Below are 25,392 nucleotides of genomic sequence, written 5' to 3'. Positions count from 1 at the left end.
AGCCCGAAAAACCCACAAAAAGCTATGGATGTCAGCCATGAAAGCCTTCGACTTCACGCACTCTAGAAGTTAGGTTGGACTGGATGGCCCTTGCAGTCTCTTCCAACTCTATGATGGTAGGTAGATATGTGGTTGGTTGGACCTGACCTCATTTAGTTATGGCGTCAGTGTCATGCATTATTTTTTTATTTCATTTCATTTCATTTCATTTATATGCCTTTCTCCCAGATTATCCCCAGAGAATCATGGAATTCAACCAAAAACAGAACGGTTCCCCAATGTAGAGCTAAGATCCAATCTTCCTGTTTATATCAGTAATTTAGAAAATGTCTCTCAAAAAACAAAATAAGCTATTGGTTGGTACAATCCACCAGAGCATTGAGAAATAGCTCTTTTCAATGGTAAAGCACCATACAAAAATGGTAATTTATCAACCACATTGTTCTCACCATACAGAAAATATATACATGAAGCATGGCTCCACTAAAGGATGGGGAATTTGCATGCAGAGGTATTGGCCCTGCATGCAGAAAAATGGCAGGAGCGATGTGGTGGAATACATGTGCATGCAGTACCTGAAATTGTGCACATGATGCTGCTGGATGGATTACACAAACACATTCTTAGAAGTTGGTACTGAAAGAGCTGTCAATCTATTGGAAAATGCTGAGTCAAATTCCAGTTCCCTTCCTCCTATCTTCCCTCCCTGCAATGAGGGCTGGATTGTGGAGTAAAAGCTAGAGCGCCACATCTTACATGGTGAGCTCACAACTCACCACCCACAGATCAGCAGGTGATAGACACAGTGGCAAATTGGCTAATGTGTCAGCACCTCAAACAACATACCTCTATCTGTAATTATCTGTAATTATCTCCCTCTCCCCTTCCTTCCTTCCTTCCTTCCTTCCTTCCTTCCTTCCTTCTTTCCTTCTTTCCTTCCTTCCTTCTACAGGTATAAGATGACCACCCAGACCTGTGCTGTGTTACGGATGCTTGTGTTAGTGTAAAAAATTATCCTTTTCTACAGCAAACAATAAGGCTATCTGCCTAGTAAAAGAATGCTGGCTCACATAAAATTAAAGCTTTGTAGTATGAGTTGAGCAGTATTTTATTGCTAATATGCAGTTATTATAAACAATACCATATGTAGTACTGCATAAACATACAATACATTTAGAAGTCTGGCTGATTAAGACCTGCCTTGTTGAATCATGTTAATGAGGGCTTTCAGAGAAAACAAAACAATGAATAGATAGAATATTAACCAACAAAAAACCCCACCCTTTTATCATCCCAGCATTTCTTTTTAAGATTAATGAACTAAACTCATTAAGGAATAAACAAGTATATAGAAGAAGCTCTAGACTGCATACAAGGAAGTTTAGTTCTTTCAAACTATAAGCTTTACTGTAATTAAGCAACTAGGGGAGGGTTTATATCTCATGATGTCCAAGCCCTGATACCTCAAAGTGAAAGAACATCAAGTAAAAGAGGAAAAAATGGTTCTCAGACTTTGCAGAGCTACCAGACTGACTAGAGCAACTACCAGTTTCATAATTACAGTGGGCCCTTGGTATCCACTGGGGTTTGGTTCTGGCCGCCTGGGAGACACACACACACGTGGATACCTAAATCCATGGATGTTCAAGTCCCATTGTATACAATGGCATAGTAAAACAGTGCTCCTTATATAAAATGGCAAAACCAGAGCTCTAAGCCCAGCTTTGCTTAGGTCCTGCAACATCAGACCCATGACCTCCCTGACTGATTCCGTCCACTGTGTGCAGTCTTTCTCTCTTTCTACTACCTCCTACCTATCTGAGCATAATTGTCTTTTCTAATGAATCATGCCTTCTCATGATGTGGCCAAAGTACAACAGCCTCAATTTGATCCTCTTGGATTCCAAGGAGATTTCAGGCTTGATCTGTTCAAGGACCCATTTGTTTGTCTTTTTGGCTGCCCACAGTATCCTTAGCACTCTTCTCCAGTACCACATCTCAAAAAAGTTGCTTTTTAAAAAGTTGCTTTTTTCACTGTCCAGCTCTCACATCTGTACATGGTGAATGGGGAATACAGTGGCTTGGCCAATTCTAACTTTAGTGCTCAGTTGTATATCTTTATCCTTTAGGATCTTTTCTAGTTCTTTTATTACTGCCCTTCCTATTCCTAGTTTCTTATTTCTTGACTGAAGTCACCATTTGTGGGCTGGGAACTCTTTAACTATTTTGATTTCCTCACTGTCTAGGTTGAATTTATATATTTCTTTCATGGTCATTATTTTTGTGTTTTGTCTTTTAATTCAGCATTAAGCCTGCCTTTACACTTTCATCTTTGACCTTCCTTAGGAATTCTTTCAAGTATGTGATTTTTTTTGCTAGTATATAGTGTCATCCACACATCTTACATTTTTGATGTTTCTTTCTCCTATCTACATTCCTCCTTCTGAGTCTAAACCAGCTTTTCTTATATTTTCTGCATACAAATGGAACAAAATGGGTGACACTCCCATGGCCTTAAGAGCCATCCATAGCTTCTCATGATCTATACAGTCAAATGCTTTGCTATAGTCTACAAAGCACACGGTGATTTTTTTTCCTGGAATTCCTTTGTATGCTCCTTTAGGCATCATACATCCCTAGTGCTTCTTCCTTTTCCAAACCCCACTTGCACTCTGGGATTTCTTTTTCCATGTATGGTTAGAGTCTATGCTGCCAAATTTTGAGCATAAATTTGCTTACATAGATGATAAATACTTTGGTTCTATAATTGCTGCAGTCTTTTATGTCTCCTTTTTTGTGAATTGGGATGTATATTGATTGTTTCCAGTCTGTTAGCCACCGTTTTGTTTTCCATATTTGTTTACATATATTAGCACTAGAGCTGCTTCTGTCTGTATATTATCGTGTATACATATGTCTATATTTTATAACATCAACAAACCATATTGTTGAACAGGACATAATAAAACTCAAAGGCACCAAAAATCTATGGTTTAGGTCCAGATTATTTGAAGGACTGTATTTTCCTATACAAACTTACCCCATAGATAGGATCCTCTCTATGTTCCACCACCTTCACAGTACACCAGGTGGGAATACAGGAGATGGCCAGCTCTGCAACTGCTTCCAGGCTGGCATCCTCCATACTGTCTTTCCACACCCAGGTGACGACCTTTTTATTCTGGTTGGACTTTGAGTGTTGATATATTTTTTTAGAAAAATCAAGCTTTGCATAATATATGGGATTTTTATTTGTTGTTTTTTAATGGTTTTGTTCTAACTAGTTTTAGTTTTAATTGTTTTCTTATAATTTAATTGCTTTTTAATTTTTATCCACTGTGAATTGTTAACTACATTTCTTTTAACTGTTGTAAATCACCTTGAGTCCAAAACTTTGAAAAAGATAGGTTGTATATACCAATATGTAAATATCCTGTATCACTGATGTCGTTATGAATGTGTAACTGTGGGGCTGTGCAGAGTGGCAGTTTGGGCAAGCTTGGTGGTGGAGTTGGGGCATAGTGTCTTCATGATGCACACCTTGACTACACCCCCAGGTCACTCCTCCGGCACTACATAAATACGATACAGTGCTGAAGGAGCATCAGCAAGCTGCAGCAATGTGGCTATTGCACCTTGCAAAGGCCAGATTGGGGTCGTGGCTGCTGCAGCCCCGATTTGGCTGTAACAGGGGCGGCTGGAGGCCACCCCTTCAGGGCGTGTGCACAGCACCTATGTGTTATAGAATCATAGAATCATAGAGTTGGAAGAGACCGCAAGGGCCATCCAGTCCAACCCCCTGCCATGCAGAAAATCCAGATCAAAGCATCCCCGAAAGATGGCCATCCAGCCTCCGTTTGAAGACCTCCAAGGAGGGAGACTCCACTACACTCCGAGGAAGTATGTTCCACTGTCGAACAGCCCTTACTGTCAGGAAATTCCTCCTAATGTTGAGGTGGAATCTCTTTTCCTGCAGCTTGCATCCATTGCTCCAAGTCCTAGTCTCTGGAGCAGCAGAAAACAAGCTTGCTCCCTCCTCAACATGACATCCCTTCAAGTATTTAAATAGGGCTATCATATCACCTCTTAACCTTCTCTTCTCCAGGCTAAACATCCCCAGCTCCCTGAGTCATTCCTCATAGGGCAAGGTTTCCAGACCTTTCACCATTTTAGTCGCCCTCCTTTGGACACGCTCCAGTTTCTCAATGTCCTTTTTGAATTGTGGTGCCCAGAACTGGACACAATATTCCAGGTGGGGCCTGACCAGAGCAAAATATAGTGGCACTATTACTTCCCTTGATCTAGACACTATACTTCTATTGATGCAGCCTAAAATCACATTGGCCTTGTTAGGTGCCGCATCGCACTGTTGACTCATGTTCAACTTGTGGTCTACTTGGACTCCTAGATCCCTTTCACATGTTGTCTCCCATCCTGATCCAATTCATCAGACCAACCTTAACTGCCAGCAGCTGCACCAAACTATGGAGATCTCTTTTGCTGGTCATCAGGGCACAGGAATATGACATCTCCATTCCTCTCCCACCAGCAATCTGTGGTACAATGAGTGAGTGTGACAGGGACCCTGCTTCTGATTGGTGATCATTGGCAGGAGAAAGCTGGAAACATTATCCTGTCACATATTGATCACCAATAGAAGACATCTCCATCACTCAGCATGGATGCTGGCTGTTAAGGTAGGTTTGGGAGACATTTTCAATCACAGCCACGTTTGTCATCACTGGCTATGCTGGCTAGGGCTGTTGAGAGTTGCAACCCAGTAAGAACTTGAGGGCTGCAAAATTTCCACCCCTGATCTTTCTGTGTTTCACATTATCACTCGTAATTTCTAAGCATTCTTTAAGCATTACATTAAGTCTGAACATGTGACATTGTTTCAATCTCCAAAAGTTAAAACAAATGTGCAAAAATTTATAGATAATCTAAGAAACATACAATTTCTCTCTATTTTGAATAATCAAATTCAACTCAAATTCAGAACAAATCAGGTCATGTGTTCTTCATAATCTGAGGACATTAGAGATTTACAATGATTTCATTTCAAACAGAGCTTCTAAAGAAAAGTGGATTAGGCTTATTTGTGCCATAAACAGCAGTTTTACAGGCTTTTCACAAAGCAGAGTCTATAAAATGGAAAGTCAGTTCATAACAGTATGGTACTCAGTGAACTCACAAAAAAATTGAAAAAAGAAAACCAAAATCCACAGTAACATCACCAAACAAACAATAATCCAAGCTTTGTCTTGTTTGGTCTATCTTGGTAGGGGAATGGCTGTGAGAGTTGAGGTTTGGCACTAGCTGCTAAGACGATTCCATCCACCTCATGCCAGCCATCGCCAGTGTGAGGAGGTAGCATGACAAGAATCCTGCTTCTGATTGTCATTGTTGGTGGAAGGGGGATGGAAATGTCAGTCTGCTCCAACCCAATCATCAGTAGAATAGACCTATGTCAAGGGCAGCAGCTGATGGTCATTAAAGTCTGACCAGCAGACACTAGTTAGCTAAATATAAGTAGCCAATATAGGATCTCAGCCGATGTATAAAATAACTGCAAACAAAAACCATGAACCATACCGAAGCAACATGGACCCCTTTAATTATATTTTCATATAAAGACACATGACCCTGTAGACAACTGAAACATTTAAGGAAAATTCTAATGCAATCCTTTTTAAAGATCAGAACCCTCCCCAGGTAGCCTAAAATAGCATTTAATACTTATACTCGTTGTTCTCATGTACAGTTCTGATGAGGCGAGGGAAGAAAACTGCAAAATTTGTTATTGTTGTTGTTGCATACCTTCAAGTCATTCTGACTTATGAAGATCCTAAGATAAACCTATCATAGAGTTTTCTGGGGCTGTTATGTGTTATGCTCAATAAATATGAATATTAGACTTTGATGCATAAGGCATGAAGCTTTCTGTTGCCAGATTTCTCCAAAATTTGTTAAAAAAGCATACTGGGCAGGAAAGGCTGGTGGCCTGGACCTCTGTCCATCCTAGATAAAGTCAGACTTTATGCTAAAGTACAAAGTTGAATTTCCCTCCAACCTCCATCTACCAGCTGGCAAGGAAATGGTTTCAATTCATGACAGAAATCAGTGCTTAACTTTCTTGTCTACTTCCACTGGAGAACTGCCAAACTGGTTCAGATTGGTACACCATCCCACCCCCATTGTGAGGTATTGTGCAGCTTCCAGAGATGTTGGGCAACCCCATCTGGATTTGAAAGAAATAAAATGTTTATATTTAATTATATTTTAAACTATATTTGTCTTGTGTATGCCGTTCCATTGTCCTCTACCACCCAGACTATCTAAGAGTCATTATCAGTGTCCAGAGGGCATGTTCACATCTGCCCTTTTGCACACAAACTTAACACTCATCACTTTAAGCACATGTTTTTGCTCTCTTTATACAACAACATTGAGGACCCCTGGTGGCACAGTGGTTAAATGCCTGTACTGCAGCCATTCACTCATAAACCACAAGGTTGTGAATTGAATACCAGCCAGGGGATCCGAGCCAACTCAGCCTGGCATCCTTCCACTGGTCACTAAAATTAATACCCAGCTTTTTGGGGACAATTAGCTTACACTTTGTAAACTGCTTAGTACATTGGCAAGTGGTATAGAAATGTTCTTGCTATTGCTAACATTGAGGTCATGTTTTGCTGCACCCAGAGGCATGCCCTTCACTTTAGGAGATAGCTCCAAAGTTAGGAAGAAGTTCAATACAAAGACAGAGAGAGTGAGTAATTAATTTCTTAATTACTTAATTTCTGACCAGAAAAATATTTTCTCATTTGTTAGAATTGTTGTTTTTATAACTGAATGCTTTTTTTTGCCTTTTAACACTGTAGTTGGCATCATGCCTAATGGCATTAGCAGGAGCTGTACATATCTCTCAGGTTTGGGCCCTGAAACCTCAGGGACTGATCACCCTAATGGCTATGTAAACAAATCATTTCATTGTGTTTATGTACAGAACCATAAGCTCTGCATATAAGATTTTATTTCATAGGACCCTCATAGTTGGTGGAGTGAATGACTTGGTCATAAATGAAAAGATTGTGTATATGTGGAAGATGGTTTCTGCACACATGCTTCTTTTCCTAGAGAAATCATGACCATGATAAATAGCATATGATAAATTGATGTTTAGCAGAAGTTCTTCTCAAGGCCAGAGAAAAAAACTAGGAGTCTCCAATCAAACTCACCTCCAAATACAAAGGCTGTGTGCTTTTGTGCCTTGGCACTTGCTGAGATCATGTTGGAACAACAGCTTTCTTTCTTGATACCCTGACATTTCCCTTTCTATTCTTCTGATTTAAGTCATCAAGTTCTACTGTCCTTTATCCACCATCACCACCCAGACTGTCTGGCTCCTTATTGTATGAGAACATTCTTTCTCCATCAGGTAGTTTATAAGGAGTACTATGTCATGATTTGGGACAAGTCACTATGTGCCTTGACTAGTGCCAAGGAGTACGGAGGAGAGATAGGATCAGTTAAATACATACTTGGAACTAACATTGCCAACATACAAGGAGTAACTCGAGAGTTGAACCTTGATTCGAAACATGTTTTCTTCCAGGAATAGGCAAAACATTACTCTGTCTTCATCGCCATTCCAGATGTGGGAAGTGTGCAAGGCATTCTTTGCCAGCTCCCTCTGATGCATTATTTCCTTGGCATGTAGGACCTAGATTTTCAAGCACAGTTGTCAAATAACTATTCCATTTTTTTTAAGGAAGTGTACACTTGACTGTAAGACAGCTCCATGACTAGGGTTCTCAAGCCTAGGGGTGGTGTGAAAGACACTCTGATTTGAGTAAGCAACCCAATATTTGTATATGCTTTTATTTTGATTCATATTGAAGATATCTCCCTTTGTTATTATCTTTCCTGTTCAGTAGTTGGTCACTTAACTATACATGAGAAAGCTAGTAAATGCATGAAGCAGCTTGAGTTAAAAGCTCTGTGTCTGGGCTGTTATGAAATTTCTGTCTGAAAGTATTTCCTCTGGGTTTGCTTGTTCATATCTGCTGGACATGGCAGTAGTTAGCTGATGAATACTCCTATTATCTACCTCTTAGTTTGTTCACTAATTATTCCATGGTACTCCACACAACAGCAGCTCCTTACTGAAAATGTTGTTGTTGTTGTGTGCTTTCAAGTGGTTTCCAATTTGTGGAACTCTAAGGTGAACGTATCATGGGATTTTCTGTGGCTGAGAGTGTGTGACTCACCCAAGGTCACTCAGTGGCTTTCATGGCCAAGTGAGGAATTGAACCCTGATCTCTAGAATCATAGTTCAAAGCTCAACCCACTACACCACACTGGCCCTCTTACTGAAAATGGAGACACATAATAACCCAATCAAGTTAGGAAAGTTGGTTCAGTCTTGGACAGACCATGTGATCTCACCTTGTGATTTCTCAGAATCTACAGCAGTACATGAGGTCAATATTAACAATTTGTCAGCACATTTTGGTAGGTTTTCAACAGTTAAAATGGTGGGCTTTCTTTTGGAACAAAACATACAGAAATAAACAAGCACATGCAACATATAAACAATGAAACTGTTCATTTAAACAGAAGACCATGCTACACAATTTGCACAAGATCTGTGATTAGATCTCCTGATGTTTTCTTGTTTTAATTTAATAAAATAAAGCCACAGGGAAGGGAGGTAATTTGTTTGGATGTCTGGGAAGGCTTTTTCCCCCTGCAGTGCCATTTTTCCAATTGAAACCAGAACTTGGAAAAGTTACTTTTTTGGCTGACAATTTCCCAGCTGGGAGTTGTCAGCCAAAAAAGTAACATTTCCAAGTTCTAATTTAAACCACCACTGCCCCAAGGAATTTTTTCCTTAAAGGTCAGAATGCAAATCATTCTGTCTCAGCTTGGTTTCCAACAATTTTCCTGCTTTCCCTGTTGGGTGAAATATCTGTCTGATGATCATTGATGATGATGATGATGATGATGGTGATGGTGATGGTGATGGTGATAAAAACAGGAGGGATAAGAAGAAGTAAGGTACATCTTGGCTGAGATCCTGCATCAAAAAGATATAGCATAACTTTATGCTCAGTTGTGCTATGTCATCTTATTACAGAACTTTCTCAATTGATTTTCTCTCCCTCCAACTCCACCCTCTGCAGAATAAAGTTGTTCCCCATCCCCTCTGCAGTTGTCCACACACATAGATAAGAGGTTCCCCACAGAGAGTTGCAAGGTCTCAGTACCTACTGAAATCTCAGAGAATAGTTGTGCTTCTCTGGGTCTCTTTTGAGCAACACTAGGGGAAGATGAAGGAGAATTTTGGCAGGAGAAAGGGCTTGAAAGATTGGGCACCCATTTGCCTCCACACCAAGATGGCATCAGAACTCTCTAGCTCAGAGGTTCACAGCCTTTGATCCTTCAGCTGTTTTGGACTTCAGTACCCAGAAGCCTTTGCCAGCATGGCCAATGATGAGGGAATCTGGGAGATGAAGTCAAAAACATCTGGAGGATGTTGGGAAGCAATGGCTCTTTTGCAGGGCCCTGTCCAAATCAGATATCCTATGACAGCTTTTAGTGATGTATACTCAAGTTGATTGACTCAGACTCAAGTTTCTTCAATGATTCAACTTAGACATGACTAGGCAATAGGTGATACACCGACTCAACTCAACTTGTATATTTTAACGTCTGACTTGCTGTCCTAACTTCATCCAGAAAGGTTATGGAATGGAAAATGGTTTTCCTCCTTTGAACAATGCTTCCATCTCACTGCTTTTTGCCTACCAGTCATGTGATGCAAGCAGTATTTTACATCTGCTGTATGTAAAGCTCCACTCAAGTTTATTGCCTAATGCATTTGCTGTCCCCCTCCAAGACTTGTGCCCTTGGCTATTGGGGGGGGGGGGGGTTGAGTCTTGCCGGCTGCTCTTACAATAAGCTTTAGAAGTCTCCTTCAATGTGCAGTGAGGACAGGATGCTGAATAGATCTTTTTCTAAAATCCAATCTTGATTAATTGCCTATGAATTTTTTTTTACCTATCTCTGTGTGTGTGATTTGATTTTCTAGTTATTGAAAATCCACACGTACACATATACACACACCACTACCATCTCATTTTTTTTCCTGTTAAAGTTGGCTTCCCTACTTAATACTCAACTTGAGATTTGAAGGTAAGAGATTTGAAACGTGACTTAAGTCTGTTATCACACGGGAGGAATGTCTCCCAATTTCAAAAGAAAAGAAAGTAGGGCCAATTCGAAAATGAACGCTATTACACAAATGGTTATCAAATGCACAAAGAACACAGCACCCATCCCAAAGCCAAAGTAGTGAGAATGCAAAAGAAATTATCAAATTATCATAGTCTAGAATTTGAATTAGCATCCCTGCACATGCACAATGTGACCTTTTTACACTTCTGGCGTTATTTCATGTTATTTAGGCAAATCATATTATTTGTTCATTCATTACTTTTATTTCATGTTATGCAGGCAATTCACTTTATTTGTGCATTCATTACCCTTTATTTCACGTTATTACGCAATTCACCAATTCAAAATCAGTCCAAAGCAACCTTGTGCTTGGTTTGAGCATTGGACTATGACTCTAGAAGACAGGGATGGAATCCCACTGGGTGACCTGGTGCAAATCACACTCTCTCAGCCTCCTCAGAAAATGGCAATGGCAAACCCCATCTGACTAAACCTGCCAGGAAAACCCAAAAAGCGGGGTGGAGGGTCTCCAGATGTGTGTGTGTGTGTGAGAGAGAGAGAGAGACTGTGTCGGTGCCTTTTAAGTCTCCATCTATGGAGAGTGGGGGGAGAGAAGGAGTCCCTCCAATTTGGGAGAGCTTGGCTGCAGCCAGGTTGTGGGAGGCCTGGGTCCTCTTTAGTTCTAACCTGGCCCATGGGAGTCCCATTGAAAGCAATGGCACTGCCTCACCATGAGTTGGAGGAAGGGGAAGCTCTGCAGGAATCAGAGCTGGAGACTAAGGATACATCCACATTGGAGAAATAACCCAGTTTGGCACCACTTTAACTCTTTGTGGCTCAAGGCTATGGGATTCTGGGAGTTGGAGATTGTTGTGAGCCCAGAGCGATGCCCCTTAGGAGAGGAAAGCAGATCCCCATTCCCCAGGCTACGTCACTCCATCCTCCCCCAAAGGAGAAGGAATGAGGGAAGAAGAAGAACCCTTTGGGGCTAATAAGAAAGGGGGGAGTTTTCTCTCTTTTTGAAGCCCCCTGGCCCTGAGGAAGGAAGGCAAAAAGCTCCCTGAGGGGCACAAGGGGCCAAGAGCAGGGCAAGCCCCAAGCCCACCATTTTGGGCAGAGAGGGAGACCTAGCAGGATGCCTAATGGAGAGCCCCCCCCCCCTTTCCTGTCAAAATCAGCTGCTTTTCCTCCCAGCTCCCAGGGAAGACCTAGGAGCCCCAGAAGCCAAAACAAAAATGGAGGATCATGAGAATTGATGCGGCGGGAATACCAGGGCCACAGCAGACATGCATATCACACCAAACAACATCGAATTGAATGTGAAGTAGCCTGGGAATAGGATTTGTGAATTCACTAGTTCATCGAATTTACTTAATTTTGGATTGCTTTGGAACTGCATTCGGAGTGCGTACGGAATGCCAGCAAATGTGTGTGATACCCTTTTATGCAATAACACGAATACCCATGATTGTGTTCGGGATGACACTGGATTATACTTTCAGTTTCCGTCATGTGAGAACGACCTTGGTGTAAAAGACTTGAATACATCACTGGCAGCTTTTAAGCTTAGTGCATTATACTCTGCCTATTCTCTATGGCAAAGCAGGAAGCAGGACTGGAATCTATATTTTACCAGGTACTGTTGGACTACAACTCCCATTATCTGTTACTGCTGACCTGGTTTGCTGAGTCTGATGGAGTTTGGAGTCCATCCTCACTCATGCTCACTCAAGAATTTAAACTTCAAATTCCTCATCTTTTTCCTCACCTGGTTGTTCATTTGATATCATGCTGATAAGTTACATGTGGTTTATGTATACTATGTCCCCCCCCCCCCCCCGTTGTTCAGTTTTTGTATTGATTGGGTTATTAAGTTTATATTAGCAATAAAAATATTTTTTAAAAAAAATCCAAAAAGCATACCTTGAGTTTGTCATTTTATATAGAGGACATCATTTTACTATGCCATTATATAATGGGACTTGAGCATCCACTGATTTTGGTATTCATAGGGGTCCTGGGACCAACTCGACAGTGAATACCAAGGGCCCACAGTACTGTGCTTTGTCTTTTCAAACCTGATTTATGGCCATTCTTCCCATTTAAAATGCAGTTGGCAAGGCACAACTGAGGCTGCTATGGCTCTTCCTTAAATAGAAACTTCCTCCTAGTAGTTTCTGCCTCTTAATTGCTTCCTTTTCCATGTGGTCCAACTTTACTGAAGATCTGCCCAACCCTGTAATGAGTTAGGCATGGCTATTCCTCATAAGGAGAGACTTTAAATGCTGGTTTCCCCTCATTATCATTTTGATCTTTTAAAAAGAAAAAAACTGAAATTTGTTAAGTCAGGTCCTTGAGGAGAGAAGCAAACAAAGAGAAAGAAAGAAAGACACCAAGCTTGACCTAGGTAGCATACTCTTTAAAATGATTCCATCTTCACTGAAGACATCACATCAAAACAGGACTCACTGCTGAAATAGCAAACAGAGAAGCAATCCCATGTGTTTTTACTAAAGCTGCTAATTCACTCTTTCACATCTCTCATTCAAGTCATCAATCACAACAGAACCAAAATAGAGCTCAGACTAGTGCTGCTGCTGGAATGCCACTGTAATGAACCTTCTGCCAATAGAGCCCAGCCCAGCCAACTTGGCGTCATAGAGCGGGGGGGGGGGGGGGGGGGGGGAGGAGAGACCTCAGCTGGTAAAATAAACTAATCAGGTATCACAACTCAGTTTTCTTAAAGGAAAAAAACCTAGTAACTTTTGTCTCTCTCCAAGCACCTTTGTTAGGAAGGATCGAATTGGGAGAATTTTAATTAGCTCAAATATTGCTGAGAGGTGGCCCTAACAATACCACCAGAGGCTGCCAATACACCCCAAGAGAAAGAGACTCTGATACCAATTAGGTGCAATTAAAATGGTATCGTTTATTATAACACAAGTGAAACCACACAGCAAAAGGGGGCGCGCGCGCACACACATACACATTTGATGCTACAGCAGGGGAGGGGTAGGTTCGGGAGATAGGTTGAGAAGGAGAGACACCAGTAGGATATACTACCTTAGAAGTCTTCTCCGGGAAGTCCTGATGAAGCTTGGATGGACAGTGGATAACGGCCGCGGGAGCAGAAAGAAGGCCGCGGAGGCTTGAGAGCTGGGTTCAAGTTGGTGACAGTGAGAGCTCAGTGATTTCAGCAGAGTTTAATGCTCAAAGAACCCAGCCTCAGAAAACCCAAGGAGGGTCCGAAAACTCAGGGTTTATATAGGGGGAAACGTATCCCAAGGCTATGGGACTCGCTAGACAAAGGCGTTGATTGCCTGGGCATTGTTAAGCTGAGAGCAAGCAATGGGTTGCACAATGCATTAGGTCAGGACACAATTCGGAAGGGCAGACGACTTGATTGCTGAGCCATTAAGCTGATCACTGGCTCATTAAGTGAGAAGCCAAGTCCATTGTCTAATCTTGGGCAGCAGAGGCGATTCTGGTTTGGCAACTCCCAAGACTTCCTATGGAATTTCCCAATTTTAGCTTTTTCTCTAGGGCTTTGCCTGAGTCAGGTGAGCTGCCTACATGGTCTCTCCACTTTTAGGTTAATGGCGGGTCCTCTATGGGGTCAGTCAGGGGTCATAGCACAGAACTGCATGTACCCAAAATTTTATATAAATCCAAACTTGGTAACACCTTGATCAATAGATCTTTAGCCAGAAGGTGATTCATGGGGACTATACCATTTTGATCTCTCGGAAACCAAGCCCACGCATACAGAACATCACACTATACTACTAACAGACACTGCTACCACTTTTCCATCAGTCATTGTTGTTGTGTGCCTTCAAGTCATTTCTGACTCATGATGAACCTTGTTGTTGTTGTTGCTGTGTGCCTTCAAGTCATTTTTGACTTATGATGCCTCTAAGGCAAACCTATAATGGGGTTTTTTTTGGCAAGATTTATTCAGAGGAGGTTTGCCCATTGCCTTCCCCTGAGGCTGAGAACATGTGAGCTCCCCAAGGTCATCCAGTGGGTTTCATGGTCGAGCAGGTAATTAAACTGAGAGTCGTAGTTCATCACTCAAACCACCACACCACACTGGCAAGACTTATTCAAAGGGACTTTGTCTTTGTCTTCCTCTGCAGCTGAGAGAGTGTGATTTTCCCAAGTAGCTGAAGCTACTTTTATGACAGAATAAAGAGAAATGGAATGGTTTCCAATTGCCAAGGGGGTCAGGCAAGGTTTCATTTTACCCCTCTGTTTAATTTGTATGATGTTTAAACATAAAGCAGGATTAGACTTGGAAGAAGGAGGCATTAAAATGGAGGCAGGAACATCAACCATTTAAGATATGCAGATGACACCATACTACTACTAGCAGAAAATAGGAAAGACTTGGAATGATTACTTGAGAAAGTCAAGAAAGAAAGTGCAAAGGTAGGTTTACAATTCAACATTAAGAAAACAAAAAAAATGGCCACAGATTATTTACATGACTTTTAAAGACATTGACATTGTTGAAAATTTTCCATAATTTGGCTCAGTCCAGAATCAGAATGGAGAATGCTGTCAAGAAATCAAAAGGAGATTAGAACTTGGAAGGACAGCTATGAAAGAATTAGGCAAGATCCTAATGTGTAAAAATATATCATTGAATAATAAAGTTAGGATTGCCTGTGCCATCATATTTCTCATTTCTAAGTATGGTTGTAAAACTTGGACAGTGAAGAAAGCTGATAGGAACAAAATCAATAATTTGAAATGTGGTGCTGGAAAAGAGTTCTATGGATACCATGGACTGTTAAAAAGACATATGAATGGGTCCTAGAACAATTCAAGCCTCAACACTTCCAGACTGCCATACTTTGGCAATATCATGAGAAGACATGACTCACTAGAAAAGACAATAATGCTTGGTAAGGTAGAAGGCAGTAAGAAAAGAGGAAGACTACCTGAGTACTACAAGACTACTACTAGATGAGTAGACTCAATCAAAGAAGCCACGGCCTTGGAGGTCTCTCTTTCAGAGGGTCATCATAAGTCAAAGTCAACTTGACAGCAGTTAACACAACAACTACAACCATTCATATTCAGTTTTAATGATGAGGTATCTAACCAGCCCATTCTTCTCCATACCTAACATCTTACTTCAGCAAGTAAAAGGTGGTAAATAAAAAGCAGAAAGTAATGGTGAGAGAGAGAAGCCAAGCAAAAGAGGATTTTCACTGAAAAGAGTATTTGCTGAAGAGAATTTGCACAGCACTCTGTGAGCAAGGTTACAAGAGATTCATTATGGCTCACCTCAAATAGTGTTATACAATAATATATAATAGAAACTATTCCATAATATAATCAGTACAGGAAGAGAAGCTTTTGGAGAGAGTCACAATGTATCTCCCCAAAAGTTTCCTTCTGTCAGTCCCACCCCTCATCACTCAGTTCCAAGACTAATGTTTTTCTTCTTTCCCAAACTTATCCCTTCTTCTCTATCTGGGTTCCAGGAAGTTCTCTCTCTCTCTCTCTCTCTCTCTTTCCCCTCCCTACTCTCTTTCAAAAGAAATCACACAGGTTAGCCCAGCTAATAACAGAGCCAAATTATGCATTTCCTTCAATTTTATTTTCTTTCTCCTGAGGCAGTAAAATTTCCTGTTTTACTAAATGTGACAGTATAGATACCCACCCCACTGAACTGTAATGAATTCTAACAAGTGAATCCATTAAACAGCATGTTTAACTTCAGTGCTAATTGAGGAATCTACTCAGGATAAAGTGGTAGGAAGCCTTAGTAAACTAATAGCTTAGCAAGTTGATTGATGAGTGTAAAATTTAATGAGTTAATTGGCAAGTTATTTCTGTGCTCTAGTTACTGTGGCTTTGGGGAATGGGGTTCATAGTGTGCTATGTTCCACAGTACCCTTGAGGAAGAATTATGTTTAAATGAGTTGGGCAAATTAAATCATAACTTATTCACCTTTGGGCCTTTCCCTTGCATTTCTATGCTGTTAAGAGTGTCAGACTAGAATAGAGATATAAGTTTAAGCTTCCATTCACCTTTGGTTGGCAAGCTTTGGACAAATCACTACATCTCAATTGCCTTTAATCGCAGAGTTGCTATAGGGTAAATCCATGTGCATCATTTCAAGCTCTTTGGAGGAAAATTGGGCAATGATTATAATGGAGAAATAAAATGTTCTGTGTTTTTATATATGAGGCTAAAATATGGTAGTAATAAAACATTTTCCTAAGGGAAGAAAAACCACACATTCACTTGACAAATTGGATGCACAGCTATCTGGGAATGCAGGGAGGGGAGAGTCTAATCTTCCACTTCACATACACTCATTGTTGTCCTGATGAGGCTGACCTTATGAATCCTAATCAGAACAAACCTCTCTGAAATAAATAGTCTAGAATTTTTAAATGCAATAACAAATAGACACAGTGAAACCTATCATGAAAAATGAGGAAGGGCGGTTCTTTGTTTTATACCAAAAGGCAGTTTCCAAGACATCATTAACTTGGGAAAAAAAACATTCACTGAGAAACAAACTTGTCCTGCTTTTTTGCTGGCTTTTTCCTCCTACAGTGGAGTCCAAAACTGTAATTGCTTACAGTGAGTTTAAATTTACCCAAGGGTGGGCTCCAGTGAAGAAATAACATTGGATCTAATTATGTTTATATTCCATAAAACTTACACATGCCATCAAGAATTACAAAATTAAATCCCAAACATTGAAAAAACAATGAAAACATGCAGAACCAAAAAAAAAAAAAATATTAGAGAATGCAGAGGAATTTTCTTGCTCCAGACTTGCCAAGTACCATATATTTCTTCCAAGCCACTCTAGGAGAATGATCACCATGTAGGCAGTAGGCAAAAATGGATAGTATGACCAGATGCCAGCCTGACTGCAGACATAGTACATACATAAATATGGCAATCACCAGTATGTGTAATGTGTACCATGCCTGATATACAGTTCTTCAACGGGTTCATCCTATTGTGGGCACAAGCCTCGATTCAGCCACAGCCTTTCACTAGGGACCTGTAGATCCATCTTAACAATTTGACATATGCATATATCCCCTTTGGGCAGGGGCAGTACAGTGCACTACACAGTGGAAGTATGTCTGACAGAATAAAACTGGGAAGGGCCAGTTTAGCATTCCTCCCAGCGTAGGAGGAAAAAAACAGCAAAAGCAGGACAAATTTGTTCCCAGTTAATGTTTTCACACCCCCCTTTTTCTCCTGCCATGCCCAATCACAGTCAGGAAGGGGAGCCCATCAGGCAGGTTACTGAAGCTAGAGGTTGGTTCCTTTCACAAATCTGATCAGGATCTGCTGATGGAATGTTTCCATCTTGAGATCTTTGGTCTCATTAGCAACCCCACACCCTCTCAAACCTGCTTTAGGAGACATTACCACATGAGCCCCTTTCTTCAGCAATTACATCGGTTTTAAAAATGGAAACATATCAGTGTCAGGGCAAGCCATTATTGCAGTCTTTGCAATGTGCACACTGGTGGCTGGCTTAAGCTACAGGCTCTCTCTCCTGCCTCCCTCATCTGTGCCCTAACCATCTTTTTTTTTTTTTTGGCCTAATTTTATTTATTTTTTATTTTTAACTTTTCACACAGTTCTAGAGCTCTGCTACAGCAATTCAGTTTTGAAAAGAAAAGAAAGATTTTTAAAAAGGCAATCAGCCTGGTTAGGAGTAGCAAGGGGGAGGGGGAAAGAGAGAGAGGAAGAGACACTGAGGGACTGTGCAGACTGGCATTAAAGGCTGGCTTGGGAGTGGAGTCAGGATGTAACATCCACATAGGCATACCCTGGCTCTGCCCCAAGGCGGCGTGATGCCATGCATTGCTCCAAATGATGGTGCAGCGTCATGGGGCTCTTCTGTCACTGCATCCACATGGACCAAAGGACAGCACTGAAGGAGCACCATAAGCTGCGATGCCATGGCTATTGCACCCTTGCAGAGTGCAAAAGGAGCACTTTTTGTGGCTCCTTCTTGCACCCTCAAAGGCCAGATGGCGCTGTGGCATGCGGTTGCTGTGGCCCCAATCAAGCTGTAAAAGGAGCGGCTGAGCGCCACCCCTGCCATTACATGACTGCCAATATTGCAATAACTCCAGCAGCAATGTTTTTTGCACCTGGGGGTAGTGTGACTGTGAGCTCATTGACAGGTTCTCCCCCTTAATTGAATAGGGCACGGTAGCGATGCTTCAGAGACACACAGCAGCTATGGGTCAGAGGCAGAAAGTGCAATAAATATCATCGAAGACCATTTTTTTCTGGCTGTAATCATAATTTAAATGTCATGTGTAGTAATCTCCTTAGTCTTCAGCAAAGGGAAACCTTAAAAAGATAGTTTTGGGGTGACACAAAGGAGGCTAGGGTGGGGAGAGAATAAATTTCCATGTATGAATTGTTAGACACTACAGTGACATGAGATTGTTGACCTCTGTTCACAAAGGTGTATGAAACCACAGATCTGGAACATTTGAACTGACATTGTCATAGCATCTGGTTAAAGCAGGGATGGCAATTATGTGGCTCTCTAGCTGTCTTCTAGTATCCCTCTCATTATCTGTGCTGGCAATTCTGCTTGGACGGACAGAACAGTAACATCTGAAAGGCACACTTGCCCATCCCTAACAGATGTTACAGTCCTTGTTGTTTAACTCACTGGCAGCTGCAAAATACAGGAAAACTTAGCTTCATCATGGCAGGAATTGTAGTATGTTGTGTACCAATCTACCAAGTTTTAAGAATAAAAAGAACAATTCAGATGAGTGATAGTGTTAAATCTGCCTGGTACATTGTTACCATTGAAGAATGTGTGTTAATAGCTGGAATCTGGATGCTGTTTAGTTTACAAATACTTTCTACTTCCGGAGGTCTGACTTCTCCTAAATCTAGAAATGAAAGTACAGGATTAACAGGGTATCTATAAACATACATTATTTTCATACTCAACTGAGCATGGAACTAAACTTAATTTCCCTGCCGTTCTCTCGATCCACTCCTCAGAAATCCAAAACTTTTCCATTTTTCCCTTTCTGCCTAGTGTCTTTGGCTATTCATCACAATAGGGATCCATAAATATATTCCAGTAATGCAGAATTATTTTCTCATTTCAACTATGCCAGAACTCTGCTTTGTAGTGAACATATAACAATTCATATTCAAAAGAGCAAACTTCTCTGATAACCGTATAGCCAGCATACAAGGTCTACTCATAGGTGGTACTTGCTGTAGCGAACTGTATTCCTAATAAGAAACCTAACCTCCTATTAAAGTGGATCAATGTGTTTTGGTGAAACATAGGACAGTGCTGAAAAGGTGGCAGCTTCATAATCATGGTAATCTCATAACACATACCAAAGTTTACTCTACATCTTGATATTCCTATCCTTGACCCACTAATAGCCATCATATGTCTACAGTGGTGGTGACATCAAGATACAAACCAGTGTTTTGCTAGCGATCACAAAGGCTGCATCAACACCTGGCAGAAATAAATGCATTGTTTGGCATCGCTTTAAGTACCATGACTCATGCTATAGATTTGTGGGATTGTGTACTTTATAGGATAATAAGCCTCCTCTGTCAGAGAGCTCTGGTACCATAACAAATTACAAATCCCAGGATTCCATAGGCTGGAGCCGATAACAGTTAAAGTAGTCCATGAAACTGAACTGCATTAATTTTGCAGTGTCACAGCAGAGGGAAAGGAAGGCCTGTTACAAGCAGCCAAAATAAAGTGGCTTTGAGTCACAGTGGAGGTATGGTGTTTCAATGATGCATGCGTCCTAAGAGTCCAGAAGCCACACCAAAACCACGCGGTAGGATGGAGCTTGGCTTTGGTGTGACTTCTTGGAGTCTTAGGACGCATGCATCATTGAAACACCATACCTCCACTGTGACTCGAAGCAGCTTTATTTTGGCTGTCTGTAACAGGCCGAAGTCTGAAAGGGGATTTTTATTTTTGAAAAACAAAAGCCTCATGTTTCCCATATTGTACTTTTGCTCCTTAGAGACAGTGTGACACCATGGTTTGAGAGTTGGACTATGACTCTGGAGACCAGGATTCAAATCTTTACTGAACCATGAAACCCACTGGGTAAGTCACACTCTCTCAGCCTAAGAGGATGGCAATGGCAAACCACCTCTGAAGAAATTTTGCCAAGAAAACCCATTCTTACAGTTGCTGTAAGTTGAAAACAATTTGAAGGCACACAACAATAACAAACTGTTAAGATAAGAACCAGTATGAAGTAGTGTTGGACTCAGACTCTGAGAAACCAGGGTTCAAATCCTCTCTGAGCCATGAAAACACACTATCACACAGAGGAAATTGGAAGGTTAAACTGTTCACAATGCAGGATCACCGCATTTGCTTTTCAGACAATGATGTGCACAAACTGGTCAGAATCCAGACAGAAAGTGAAGTGAATTGGGGAATAAGCATTTTTACAAAAATATCTTGTTTTCATGTCCAGTTCATTCACAAATTTGCTTCCTTCACGTAATTGCAGCAGTCTGAAAACCATATCCCCGATTCTCTCTGTTCCCAGATTTCCCTTGCTGTGCCAAAGAGAGGAGGCAGCCTTGTTCTTAAAGGGATGCAGACACACGTGCATGCACACACACACACCTCTCTTTGTCTTGCACGGCTGGTGTCCTCCTCCTGCAGCAGGTAACAGCTGGTGGGAGAAGACTGAAAGAGGACATTTTGGAATTCCTCCTGTACAGGAGAGAGAAATGGAGGATATGTCCTGGAAAAGGAGGGCATCTGGGCCAGGTAGGTATATGGACCAGGCCTGTCCTCTTTCTCTCGTGTGTGTGTGTGTGTGTGTGTGTGTGTGTGTGTGTGTGTGTGTAGTTTTAAAGGAATTTGGAATGGGAAACCTCAGCCTACCTTCCTCTGAAAAAGCTTCTGGGGCAAAAAGGATTTCCCTCCCCAATTTCCCTTCCCTCTCTGGAGCATGTGTGTGTATGCACTTGTAGAAATGACAGTTTGGAGCATGCGCAAAAAAAGTATTTCCAAGCTATCAACGGGATTTGTCCTCATCCGTCTGAAACCCAAATTCACTTTTGAGCCAATTTCTTGCCTAAGTAACGTGGTTTTAACCCCTTGTTGTGCTCTGTGTGTGATAAGCATTAACGAATTTGCTTGTTTTTCCAGGATGCCAACACTTTAACCATTTTCAGGATAGGAGCACGTAGGTCCCCATGTGAAAAAGTCCTATGTGATGTTGGGCAAGTCATATTCTTTCAGCTGTAGAGGAAGGCAATGGCAAACCTCCTCTGAATAAATCTTGCCAAGAAAACCCTATGAGAGGTTGCAATAAATTGGAATCAACTTTAAAAAGCACATAACAACTGTTAAGATTTCATGGTGTTCAGACAGATGTCCCCTGATCTATTCCAGGATTGATTTGACTTTTAAGCTCACCATTTGTGTTCTTTTTTTTTTTTTACATCTGTGTGTGAACGTGTGTGTATGTGTATTTGTGTGTGTTCTTTCTTTGTGGGGTATAACCTTCACAAGCTAGTTTACAATAACTAAATACAATAAAGACCAGATTATTTTTCAACAATTGGTAATTCTGGTTAACAGTTTTCTTTAAAAGACAGAAAGAGAAAGAAAAATCCTTAAGTACAAGAGACTGCTGGCTCAGCATACTGCCAAATGGCAAACATTTCTGTTTTTCCATGTTATTTCTCTACAGATTGGATTACCTATCTTCACTCAATTGTGCTATCCATCATGACTTCTAGAGCAAAACACTAGTGAAAGCAATGCTGTTGCTTCAAGACCTCCCCTTCATTGTTTGGAAAATTCCAATAGTGGTTTGGACCAATCTTTAGTATAAGGAAACCAAAGAAGCCATAGTATAAATATTTTTATAGATTATTCACAAAATGAAGGGGGAAATGCAAAAAAATAAAGATACGCAGAAGGTAAGAATGCTACCATAATCTCATTCTAGGATGCAAAAAGATACCTCTGTGTGGTTTTCTTTAAAAAGATGGGGCTTTTATCACACCATCATCCTGACTCCACTGCATTTTAAAGGCTTCAGACAAAGTCATCCTCCAGTCATAATCTTAGCACACAAAAACATTCTTGTTTTCCCACAATTTCTGTCTTTTTCCTTAGCACAGAAAATCCATTTGGGTGAGAGAAAGAATAACTGTGTACTGCATTGTAATTGCTAATCTGAGGAGGGATCCATTTGGAAATCATCTATGGCCATGTCTGCACTGATCAGGATACTCTGGGGCATCCTGGCTCTACTGCTGCTCCAGCTTCCCCATGTTATCTGGCCCTCCATTCCTGCACAGCAGAAGATGTCTGCACAGACATCCCACTGAGACACCTGGAGCATCCACTGCCACCACAGGTCACTCACTTCTGTATACAAAATTTACAGAGAATACATTGTTAACTATTGCTGAGATGGTACATTGGAAGACAGGGCATATGTTTCCATCTAGATGGAACAACATTCCATCTCCTGCTCAAAACTTATCTTTCTCACATTTAAGCTCTTGAAACTACTCTTGAAACAACTATTTAGTGGCAGACAGGGAGAGGAGGGTGGTTGAGAGTAGAGGGTGGTGGATCTGACTGTGTCCTTATAACTGGTGGCTGCGGCAGTGGCTGCTGCTGCTGCTGCTGCTGCTGTTGCTGCTTCTTTTTCTGAGTCCTCTCAGTGGTTTTCCAAAGGAAGACACTGTCATTGTATGTTCAATTATAGGGATATAGCCAAAATAGTCACTCTGCACACTTAGTGCAACTTATGCTTGCTTATGTCACCTACAAGATTGTGGCCAGTGACATTGGTGATGGGCTGCTCCTTCTTCCTGAAAGACCCTTCTTCAAAGACTCCCCAATATAACAGAGACCCTCTGTGCAGCAATTACTCAACAAATGGAACTGTTGCTTTTCTCTTGGAGAGAAGGCAAAAATTGCTCCATACTTTATTCTGTGCACTGTGAGAGAAAATATGCTTTCCCCTAGCACTGAGAATCCTTGCTCTTATCACTAATCAGCAATTGGAGATAAATGTGAGATTTCTTCTTCTAATGCTAGAGGAAAGCTGGGAACAGTAGAGTGGTGTGTGACAGGAAGTCTGTGAGGGCTGGATGGAGAACTAACTATGGTCTAGAGTTGCCAGAAATCTGGTCACTGTGTGATTGTAGAATTAAACAAGCTTCATTTATATACCGCTTCATATCACCTAAGCAGTGTCTAAGCAGTTTAGTTTGCCCCCAAAAATCTGGGTACTCATTTTAACGACCTCAGAAGGATGCAAGCCCGAGTCAAGCTTGAGCCCTTTTGCTGGTCTTGAACTCACAACCTTATGGTTTTGAGTGAGTGGCTGCAATACAGGCATTTGACCATTGCGCCACCAGAATTAAGTGTATAGTTGCAGGGAGTTGAGCTATAAAATGATGAAAGTTTCAGACAAAGTAGAAATTAGGGGATGGAGGAGAAAAATGGAGTGAAAGAGGAATCAACCTGCTTAGAACACTGAGTTTAAAAGAGAAGACCACCAAAGAGTTTACAATATCCTGGAGATGCACTCCACATACTATTACCTGCACCCTTATTTGTAGCAATCAAGCTCTCTCTGGTCATGTTCAGCAGCCCCAGTCCTAAGCCATTCTTTACTTATCCACATGGTAAATCTGCCCTATACCTGAAGATCACAATGTAGTCATTAAAAAAACATTAAAATAATTATATGTAAAATAACTCAGCATGATCAAAGAACAACATGAACATCATGGGAGCCATAGCCTAGCCTTGCAAAATACAATCGCCTGTATGAAGTATATCCAATATAAAGGTCATTTATAGGAAAAAGGTGACAGACACAAAGAATTCTCCTCCTCCAGCAATGTGAGCCCCATTTGCTCTAGTGCAGTGATGGCAAACCTTTTAGGGATTGAGTACCCAAACTCAAAGGTGTTTCAGTACCAGGTGTTAGCTGGTGCCGGGGTGCAACTTCCCGAGGGGCAGAACTTCCCAGGAGGTTCACCACCACAGCTCTAGAACCTGAAGAGATATACATATTTCAGCTCCCTCCACTTGACCAAAGTGTGTGTTTTATCCTAGATGGAAATAGTTTCTCTCTTATTTGTTTTTAACTTTTGTATGACTTTTAAATGTTTTCATAATGTTTAATGTGGGGATTTTAATTGTTTTTAAAACTTTACTGTAAATGTTGTTAATTTGTTTTCTCTAGAAGCCACTTTGAGATAGAGGCAGCATATGAATGAAGTAAATAAATATAAATAAACAAATAAATAAAGGGGAAGGCCAGACTTGTGGGAATGATGAGTATGCATCCCAAAACAATGGGCTCAAGGTCCCCAACCATTCCCTCTCCCATTCAATCCACAGATCACTTCTGCCCAATGCATAGAAGGCTATGAATGGAATTTATATTTATTCAATATTTTATATATATAATTGTAGAACAAACAAATGAAAATGGCTGCAGCCAAGGATTACTTCTTCAATCTCCCCATTCCCCAATGCATTTCTGATGTTTCCCGTGGCTGCTAAAAAATTTTTTCCAGGCTTAATCTAGATGATAATGCACTTTAATTTCCAAACATCTTGTGACTGGTTTGGGCTTGTCCCTACTACTTCACATTCATTTCTGCATATATAATAATATATCAACTTGGTTAAACAAAGTTGACATTCAAGGCTAAGAGTACTGCTTTCAAGTTATTAAAAAGGCATTAATCATTTCTTTTCTTTTCTCAAAGATCTGTCTATAAATAGGCCTTCTGCTAGTTTAAAGCTAGGCAGTAGCTTGTGATATTAGGAACATAAAGGGAATGATAACTAACCAGCTGTGTTTGACAAGTTGGGAGTACATGACCAATGGGTATCCAGATACAGTCTGTTTAATAATGTTCATTTATAACCCCATTGACATCATAAATTGATGAAAATTTTCTCCTCCCTGATTGATTCCATTTCACCAATAATTTTTTTACAAATAAGACACAAATGAGTGTATACCAAACTAGACATGGTGGAAAGGAGCAATGTAAAACAATAGCAGTGCCAAATGTCTAAGGCATTTAAGGAGCTGCAGACCTGATATACAGTAGCGTCT

At 40.9% G+C, this 25,392-nt stretch overlaps 1 long non-coding RNA gene across 2 annotated transcripts; it reads left to right on the top strand.

The window, feature by feature from the left end:
- The first annotated feature begins 69 nt into the window (after window positions 1-69).
- On the top strand, window positions 70-24,593 carry LOC121918501. 2 transcript variants are annotated; one of them, XR_006101241.1, is made up of 3 exons: window positions 70-116; window positions 20,821-21,047; window positions 21,979-24,593. It is a non-coding gene; the product is annotated as an uncharacterized LOC121918501 (long non-coding RNA). The 2 variants fall into 2 exon arrangements; XR_006101244.1 differs by lacking the exon at window positions 70-116 and adding an exon at window positions 20,321-20,366.
- Window positions 24,594-25,392: the final 799 nt, after the last annotated feature.

Source organism: Sceloporus undulatus, chromosome 1 (assembly GCF_019175285.1).
Source record: "Sceloporus undulatus isolate JIND9_A2432 ecotype Alabama chromosome 1, SceUnd_v1.1, whole genome shotgun sequence".
Taxonomy (NCBI): Eukaryota; Metazoa; Chordata; class Lepidosauria; order Squamata; family Phrynosomatidae; genus Sceloporus; species Sceloporus undulatus.
The sequence above is the reverse complement of the archived record's forward strand: the minus strand, read 5'-3'. Positions and strand labels throughout refer to the sequence as shown.